We start from the raw sequence: 8433 nt of genomic DNA on the forward strand, positions 1-8433 counted from the left end.
GAACCTGGGTGACTCTGCGTTAGGTAACGCTGCCGGAGCTTGACGCAGCTCTGGTCCCAGAAAAAGCAGCCCCTTCCTGCCCATGATGTGCCAGGGTGAGGTCCCCGCTTTGGGATCCCGCTGACATGGAGCTGGCACTTGTCCTGCTGCTGCTCTGGAAGAGCCTCGCAGGCACAAAGCACGCGGGAGAGAAAATCACGAGGGAAACGCAGCACCGCGTGCTGCAGGGGTGGGGGCTGCTGTGGAAGTCAGTGCTGCTGCTGTGGACCAAGTACTGGAAGAAAAACCACCCCAGCCTGAACTGCAGTCCAGTGGCAAACAGCTCAGGAGGGGATGAAACGAGGAAGAGATTCAAAGCACCGAAGGTGGTAATGAAATGGTAACAAATGATGAAATACATCTGGAGACGCAAGGGTTGAAAGCACAGTCGTGGCCATGGGTGGTTTTGCCCAGCCCTGGCTGGGTCCCATGGACCTCAGCTCCACACCACAAGCTACATTTCTCCACAGTTCCTTCCGAGGACTTCCGTTTTTCCTCACAGGTTGCCAGGCTTGTTGACATTTTCCTTTGGGATTTCCACTGTTTGGGCTGACGTTGGTCTCCTCTTAATGGTGTTGCAAAGCTTAGATCGCTCTCACACGGCATCTGCAGAGTCGGGAGGGAAGAGCCCTGAACCCACCTGCACATCCCACCCGCTGCTGGGGCCTTTGCTCCCGTAACGCCTGGAAAGGATGCAGCTTACCCTGATGTCCACCCTCTGCTCTCCCACGGCAGCCGAGAAAAGGATGACGTTTCCTGCTGTGCCTCATCCGGGATATAAATACACCCCCCGAGGAAAGGATGGACATAGGATGTGTGCGCGCAGAGATTCAGCACGTCTTCCCTGAACGGCCCCGGACCCGTGGCAGTCCCTGAGGCACCTCGCACGCCAGGCAGGGTGTAAAGAAACTCTTTGCCACAGTGGTGCTGGCCCTCCCTGTGCCCCCCACTGCCAAACCCATCCCTGGGAGGTCACGCGTGCCTCTCACCCCCCCGCCCAGAGAGGGCCAAAGCACCCAGAAGGCTCATGCAAATTCCATCAACTAATTGGTTTTGTTTGCTGAATAAAACAAGAGAGAACCAAGTCAGCCAGCACTTTAGTTTTGTGAGATTTTTCCTTCCTCGAGGCCAGAGTTTCAGCTCCCCCGTGCTGGTGGCTACCGTGGGCTCAGCCTTTCCACACAGAGTCATCGGTTTGCTTCTAATTACTTCCATCAGTCCCTGCAGCCTGGTGCTCCATTATGCCCAAATTATTTTTTAGTAATATAAGACGGTTTCCAATAAAGGCCATTTGCAATTCAATCAAAGCCTTATCAATAACAGGAACCAAGACTGATTCAAGAATCGAGATTGATCATCATCTAGAACTGACTCATCGTGACTCAAAGTTGACTTTTAAAACTAAACCAAAGTTTACTATTGCTTACACTTACTTGTAACTTTTGGATTAATTTATTGGGCAAGCTGTCCTTTATTTTAAATAAAATAAAAATTCAGTTCACTCTGTTCAGTTCACTGATACCAACAGTAATTCTGCCTGAATAACTCTCAAATGAAAATTATCGAGGCAAATCGGAGATGTACTAAATCATCATTTAAACAAACAAACAAACGAAATAATAATACTAGAGTATTATAGTGTACAGGGGAAACAAACCAAGCTTTCATAGCAAGACTTCTCCTCCTACGCTGCCAGCACTTCAGAGAAGCAATCTCAGCCCCTCCAGCAGAACAGTGTTCGGACGAATAGAGGTGCAAGTTCTCGCCACTCAACAAAAGAGAAGTTCATGTTTTCCAGGTCTTTAAGCGACCTGGCTGACCTTAAGATGTGATTTCTGCTGCTGACCTGACACCACATCCCCAGCAAACCTCGCACTGGAGACAAACTCATTTTCCCAAAGCCACTTTTCTGCCAAGAGCCCCACGGAGCAGCTGCAACAGGAGCCAACACTGATTTCTCTCCTGATGCTTCTGAGGCAAGTTTCTGAAGCGCTCTGCCTCTTTCCAGAGTCTTTGAGTCTGTACACACCCTCACATTCCCAAGAGCCTGTTGAGACATGGCATGCAACATGAATCACAGAATCACAGAATTATTTTGGTTGGAAGAGACCTTTAATATCATCGAGTCCAACCGCCAACCCAGCACTGCGAAATTCCCTAAACCATGTCCCTCAGCACCACGTCTACTCATCTTTTAAATACTTTCAGGGATTGGGACTCCACCAACGCCCTGGGTAGCCTATGCCAGGGTTTGACAACCTCAACTATGAAGAAGTTTTTCCTAATGTCCAACCTAAACCTCCCCTGGAGCAACTTGAAGCCGTTTCCTCTCGTCCTCTCGCTTGTTCCTGGGGTGAACAGATCGATCCTGACCTTGCTCCAACCTCCTGTCAGGGAGTTGCTGAGAGCGAGAAGGTCTCCCCTGAGCCTCCTTTTCTGCAGGATGAACATCCCCAGGTCCCTCAGCCACTTCTCAGTGCACTTGTGCTCCAGACCCTGCACCAGCTTCGTTGCCCTTCCCTGGACACGCTCCAGCCCCTCAATGTCCTTCTTGGAGTGAGGGGCCCAAAAAGGAAGGAAGGATGTTTCACCACAAAAGCAGGCGTAACCTTCCACAGACCTGCATATGGACCATGAGGACAGTGATTAAAGACAGAAACTGACCTAATTTTACCAAAAATCTTCATTTTCTAGTATTTTTCTATTATTTCCCTCTGAGGAGCAAGTTAACAATAATGTATGGCATCGGAGAAGAACAGCAAATATATTTGCCAACTGTACAGGGTAATAAACTCACGGAAGGAAGGTCAGAACCAATAGACTGTGATATCGCTGAAAGCCGGATCTCAAAAAATCCCTCAGGACAGGCCTCCTGTAAACAACTGCCTCATCTTTGGAAGAAGGCATTTTTTCTTTGGAAAATTTTGCATATATGGTTGATTGATTTGGAGTGTTTTTCTCCGAGAGATTTTGAGCACACCTAATCAAAATGCAGGCAATATAATTTTCAGAGAAACAATAATTACAGTTAAGTGAACTTCCTGCACTTGGCGGTGGCTTCTCCTTTTGCTACGAGAACACACTTCCCAAACCAACGTTCTTAATGTGAAATTAAATAAGTGTTTGAAACTGCATAATTTATGCTAATCCGTGTTTTGCCTAGACAGAAGCTGGTGGGGCTGTTACACTTCTAACATTACTTGTCTGCGAGTCCTCACAGCACGCGCGTTGATCTGCTCTGAAATGGGGCCCGGGTACCTATTCAGCTCGACAGGCTGCGTAATATTCTGCTAAGTATTTTTTTTCTTCAGTCAAGATGGTTTTTGTAGTTCATTTTCCCAGTTCCCCACCGCTGGCACAGTAATCTGTCATTGCTCATAGGAGTGATGGAGAAAGAAAACTCAATTTAAATTGGGATTACAGCGCTGAGGCAATGTAAGCACAGCCACAGGAAAATAAGGCCAGAGAATAAATATAAAACTTGGAAGAACAGCCAACAACAGGAGCACACACAAAAAATGCCTTATCTATAGGAAAACAGTGTCACATTTGGGTCTGGCTGCGCTTTCTCTTTGTGAAGGACTCCCTCAAATGTTGATGACACCGTATATTCCCCTCTGATGCACACTGGCAGAAGGCCACGTCTTCCAGTAACAGCAGAACCAGCATCTTTTCAAGCATCTGCTAAGCAGCCAGAACCTCCTGGTCTGGAACCGCGTGAGCGACCAGCGATGCTTATTCTTGGTGATAATGAGGATGATTAGAGGCTCCAAGCGTTTTTATGTGATATGAGGCGAGTCACCCAAAGAACACTTTGGCTGACAGCTGGGTGTTGCTCATAGCGAGGACACCTCTGTCAAGACAGACGAAGCCCATGGCAGCACACACCACCTTTGGGGACCAAGCAGATGTTGCCCCAAAAACCTTTTCAGAGGTGTTTTTAAAGGAATCATTTGACAGAGAGGAAGACTGAAACACCTGAAAAACTATTTGTGTTTCTTACACTTTAAAGAAGAAAAAACATGAAAAATGGAAATGGGAACGTCTACCAAGGAGGCTAAACACCAGGAGAACACGTTGATATGGGGCAGCTTATGGAAATCTGCCTTGAGCTCCAGCTCAGAAGCTTCAGAATAACTATCTGCAAATGTCTGTAAATAAGGGGAATTAAACACAAGCTGAAGAACATGGATTTTCATCACTGAACCTGTAGCAGTAATGTGCTACGGGCAGTGTTTAGTTCCCCAGCTCTGCGAGCGTTTCGGCTGTAAACACGCAAGTCCAACAGCATCAAACCATGCAATGAACAGCTGAGTGAATGGCCAAAACAACGTGGATTCAACCCAAACCAGCAACATTTCACCGCCCATACAATGCAGGTTTGGGATGGCAGACGGGGAGTTTGGGTAGCAACACATCTGAGATGATGGTCAGCTTGGATTGTGAAAACCATACATCAACGCGCAGCTGTAACAAGACGGTGTTGGGGATTGGGAACTGCTTGACTAAATGCAACACGAGACTGAATGGAGTCACCCTCCCAGCTTGGTCTCACAAGGGGGTGAGTACGTGTCCTCACTGTGGTTGGTTGGATGTGAACTGAGTTATTTAATTCAGCCACACTGAAGTGCTAGAATATACCACCACACACGCTGGAAACTAAAAAAAAAAAAAAAAGTCTAGCATTTGATGGAGAAACCTGATTTACAGTAATTATTTATGTCTGCAGAACACACAAAACCGAGGGAAATTAAAAGTCCTGTAAATAGCCTCTGTGGAGAACAGCTGGTTAGATCCCCTACACTAACCAAGTATTTAAACCGATCCACGTGTTTCTGCATCACCAAGAAGATGGCAACTGCAAGCCTGAAATTCAGTTTAGATCTGTGAAAAGCACAAAACGAGAATGAGAGGAAATTGAAATGTCAGAGCAGCTGGACCTCATGTTTCCCATTACCACGTTAACGACAAAAGCTGAGGCTAAAGGAAAACCTGAATTTTAGTGTTCGCCATCGCTCAAGCGCTGGTCTTTTCTTCATGGGCATATTCCACACGTGCTACAATTTACTGCTTCGTCGCAAGGTAAGGGGTAGATGCAGACTGAAAACATCTCATCCTATTTGTGCAGAGGGATGCAGGGAGAACCCAGTCCAGTCCCCGGTCCCGCGGCAGCATGGTGCAAGCAGGCATGAAGCTTGCCCATCTTTACCACCCGTCCTCCTGGATGCTCCAGCTTGGGGCTGTCTCCAAACTCTAGTCCACGTGTGCAGCCTGAGCGTCTTGCACTGATTTAAATACACTGAGCAAAGCACAGGCAATTTATCAGTGCGGCATCTCAAAGGACCCATTAACAGTGAGCAAACAACCAGAAAGGCATCCTGCATTTACTTTAAAAACGCCCAAACCCAAACATTTTTACTGCGAGAGACCACAAAGAACGTAAGCAACTCGCGATGGGGAGACGGGGAGAAGCTGCACAAGGCATCGCAGTGATCCCACTATTAGCTGAAAGACAGTGGTAATGGAAAGGGCAACCTGTTTCCCGGCAGTGTGCGCTTCTGACTGTTACAGATGATGAACAGCAAGCACACACATAAGGTAAGAGGTCTAGGAAAAACTATTTCTGCCTTACCTTCCTCTACCTTCACCTTGGGGATAATAAATACTTGGATTTTAGAGTCACAGAATCAGACTCACAGAATCATTTTAGTTGGAAAAGACCTTTAAGTTCCTCGAGTCCAACCGTTCCCCCAGCGCTGCCAGGTCCCCACTGCCCCCTGTCCCTCAGCACCACCTGGACACAGCTGGGAAACCCCTGCAGGGATGGGGACTCCACCACTGCCCTGGGCAGCCTGCGCCAGGGCTTGCTGTTCTGTTCAAACCAAATACAAAATTATTCCAAAGCCCAGTGCAGGATGGGAACTGCCGGACCAGAAGAAGAGGATGACTCCTGTTAAGCCATGTACATCCCAGTCTAGTCTACGTATATTTAAACATCAAGCCAGCTGTAACCCTTAGAAAAAAATTTCCTGCTTAATTCACCTAATTGTGTCGAATACGTACACAAGAAATGACTACATTATCCAAAGAACCTTCAGTAAAAACAGGTAATTGTGAACATCCATCACGGGACAACTGGCATCAACAGCGCTACATCAAGCTTCTGACACAGAATGGTCCCCCAAACGGTCACAAGAATCGATAGGAAAGATGTCTAATGTGAAGCAAGAAGGTGGACACCTCAGCTAGTCAACGAGGTGAAATATTTTACATTAACAAATGAGTGTTTAGATGTGGGTGCATGTACGCCCACAGAAATCTCTTATTCACACATCATAAACATGTAAATAGATGTATTTGTGCACAGCAAACTTTTTCTCATTTTCCTCTGTAAAGCCACCTATCACAGATATCCATGGTACAGAAAAATACCTCCGTTAAGGCAAAACTGAATTTAAAAACATTTTTATGCTCAGAATTTGGGTATCAGCAGAGACATTTCAGTAATCATAAATGTCAATTACAGAAACCAGCTTAAAACTGACCTTTGCATTGAGCTTCCCGCTGAAAATAAATTTGATTAACAAACAACCAACCGCTGCCCAACAAATCTTTTGTGGTTTTGCATGGGACTGATGGGAATTGACGGGGCACCTGCAAAAACTGCCCTCTGGCTCCCAAGCGAAGACTCAGAGCAATGGTACTAAGGGCTTCTCCTTTTTCTCCTGGCACTGCACGGTAACTTCCAGTAAGTCAATTCAAGCTGACTTTCAAGAAGCAAAAAAATACTGGCCAATGAAGACGTGTTTTCTCACACCGTTTAGAAACTAGACACCTCTGAATTTCTGCTCCCAGGGAAACCTGTGTTGCAAAGCCCTGTGGTATCACTCTCAAGTCTGGGTGAAGGGGGGAGGTTAATCCCTGGGCAGTAGCACTTGTCTTAGATGGTGAAAACCTGGCCCTGTGGATCCTGCTAACGCCCTGGACAAGGGCAACTATGGAAGACAGGGAGAAGTCACATCTTCTTGCAGCTTTCTTTTGGCATCCTCCTGTAGCAGAAGTATCGACGTGAATGAAGTCTGAACGGGGACCTTTGGGTGTGGAGCACCAGGAGAGATGGCAGGAGGATAAAGCAGTGGTAGCTAGACCAGGTTATCCCAGTCCCACTGTGTCCACATGCAGGGGGAAAACAAAAGACTCGTTAAGGGATGACAGTGGGAAGATGAAGAGCAGAACCAGAACGTACCAGACAGGGAGACAAGAGGCATCACGTACATTGAGTGCTGCCTAAGGAATTCCCGGAGAGATAGGACAGGCTAAAGAGACACGAGATCAGAGCCACCACCAAGGGCACATCCAACGACAAGCACGTGTTCACCAACCTCAGAACAACTCCGGAGATGGGATGTGGACTTCACACCAGGCACCTCTTGTCCTCCACACGACCGCAACCATCCCCGGACCCATTACTTGGGCACCCTTGTGAGGATGTGAGCATGACAGAGTAAGTGTAAGTGATACCACTTTGGTTAAAATCAAATCTTCTTCTCCTCTCTTGTCTCCTATCGGGCTCTTCTGCGTTAGCTCAGCTTTGTTGCAAACCACGTCACAAAAAACTGGTATTGCACTGGGATGCTCTGATCCGACGGCACCGGAGTTCAGAGGAAGAGAGTGTGCTGCAGGAAAAAGAACAGCCTTTGTGGGGTTGTTCACTGCTTAGAGACTGTAACGGAATTAGTTTCTGGATTTGCTGAAGTGTGTTTTTACAACACTTTGAGGAGGGTAATGACTTGTTCTGGCTGGGTGTTACAGGAGTTATGGCCTAGAAGCTGTTCGATTGTAAAAACAGTGACAATTTGGGTCTGAAAGTAAGTCTAAGAGTCTGAGTTTCAATTCCCAGCCTCGGTTTGCAGATCTGTAAAACGTACACACAGATGAGATTGAGAGTTTGTACTGCAGACCGATCTGGAACTGTGGTTCTTGTCTGAGGGCACTTGCAGGGCCAAATTATAACACTCGCATGAGCACAGGAATTAGCTAAGGATGGGTGAAAACAAACACATTATCCGAAATACAATGTACAGGCATCCAGTTAAAGGGCCACGTGAAAGCCTCTTCCGACTTTTTAGAAAGTAAATGGAACAGAAAAAAACTTAACAGCATCCCAGAGTAACAGGAGCAATTTTCAATTAAATGGAAGACTTACAGAATTAAAGTTGTAATACATTATTGATCGTCTACAGAAAGAATATCTGATAGCCTGTAGCTTAGAATCCTTCCCCGCGCGTTCCTCTCGAGTGGAGATTACACTAATAACCAAACAAACAGGGATTTGTAGGACAGACTCTAACAGTAAATGCTGAGACACTCTGATGTTATCTCACACTGCAAGAA

This window comes from Buceros rhinoceros, unplaced genomic scaffold (assembly GCF_000710305.1).
Source record: "Buceros rhinoceros silvestris isolate BGI_N320 unplaced genomic scaffold, ASM71030v1 scaffold7040, whole genome shotgun sequence".
Taxonomy (NCBI): domain Eukaryota; kingdom Metazoa; phylum Chordata; class Aves; order Bucerotiformes; family Bucerotidae; genus Buceros; species Buceros rhinoceros.